At 60.3% G+C, this 1,429-nt stretch overlaps 1 protein-coding gene across 2 annotated transcripts in view; it reads right to left on the bottom strand.

Moving 5' to 3' along the window:
* The window catches only part of CERS2 (ceramide synthase 2), a 10,004-nt gene that overhangs the window by 7,812 nt on the left and 763 nt on the right, over positions 1-1,429 (bottom strand). The window lies entirely within an intron of this gene.

The following is a 1,429-nucleotide window of genomic DNA, read 5'->3' as shown; positions in this document are numbered from 1 at the left end:
ACAGGCGCCCGCCACAACGCCTGGCTATTTTTTGGTTGCAGCTGTCATTGTTGTTTGGCGGGCCCAGGCTGGATTCGAACCCGCCACCTTGAGTGTACATGGCTGGCGCCTTAGCCGCCTTAGCCGCCTGAGCCACAGGCGCTGAGCCTGAACAGTCTTTCTTATTGAAAATTTTCTCTTTAGGCAACTGCAGCAGGTCATGAAATAGAAGGCTGCAAGCCATGGATGAAACCAAGAAGAGAGGTGGTCACTGCTCCAGGCTGCACTGCAGGCCCCAAAGTTTAGGTCAGATTATGGAAAAGATGTCGGTGGGAGGCAATAAAAAGACCAGCAGTCCCAGGGTCTCATCATGCTTCCCGCTAGCCGGGAATGTCCCACCAATGGCCCCAACACACCCAAACTCTGAATGAGATGACAGGAGCAGGGAAAGGCCAGCAGGGACAAGAAACAGCTGGAGGCAATGCTGAGGACACAGTGAAGGGCTAACCAGACTATGGTCAGTGCCAGGGGAAAGAGAAGACCCTTCCTCCCAGGTGAAAATCTAGCCAGAGGCCCCAGTGGGGAAGGCCAGGTCCTAAGCTAAGGGACAGAGCTACAGACAAGTCCTTACCCTTAGAAGCCCCACGACAAGTGTAGTCACCCACTCACATTCAGACTCAATCACCCCAACTCTGGGCGCAGAACCCTATTCTCTTCCCCAACACAGATGTGGGGTGACTGCCCACCGGAGGCCTTCCCTGATTCAATTCTCTGGGAAGAGGGGCTCGGGATCCTCAGGTTCACCTGACCCCTGGTCCTGGCAACTCAGGTGACTGAGATCAGGCTTTGATGCAGAAGCCAGGCTTGGGGAAGCTCAGGAGATCAAGGCTACACATTGGCCACCCGCACGCCCGCACAGGAACCCCGCCTGTGATTAACAAGCGAGGGTGCAGAGAGCCAGTTTCACCGGCAGCTCCTGGCGCCAGCCACACACCTCATAACGGTATGGGAGCCCGGGCCGTGGGGGGGGGCCGGCGGCGCGCAGAGACGCTCCTTCCTGTTTCCCGTTAAGCACATGTACGCTCTGACCTCCCTCGGGTGGGCACCTTAGGCCGGTGCGAAGAGAACGCAGCAAGACCCTCCTCTCTGCTCCCACTCTGGCTCAGGACGCGTCCAGGCCGGGCCAACACCGCAGGCCCACTGCCAGGACGGGGGCTCTGAAGCAAATGGTCAGCAAGCTTTTCTACTTCTCAACAAAGAGACACCCGAGACTCGGCCCCTCCGCAAAAAGCCCTCGCGTTCCGACCTCCCAGCCCATACCTGTTGCCCAGGAGGCTTCTCCGGGCCCCGGCCGGCGCTCCCGGGCACACCGAGGCGCCAGGCCAGCCTGCCCCGGGCGGCGCTGGGGGGCCGGCCGCTCCCGAGCGCTCCGGCCCGCCCCGGCCCAGAC

Source organism: Otolemur garnettii, unplaced genomic scaffold, assembly GCF_000181295.1.
Source record: "Otolemur garnettii isolate 467f Iridium unplaced genomic scaffold, OtoGar3 scaffold00174, whole genome shotgun sequence".
Taxonomy (NCBI): domain Eukaryota; kingdom Metazoa; phylum Chordata; class Mammalia; order Primates; family Galagidae; genus Otolemur; species Otolemur garnettii.
The sequence above is the reverse complement of the archived record's forward strand: the minus strand, read 5'-3'. Positions and strand labels throughout refer to the sequence as shown.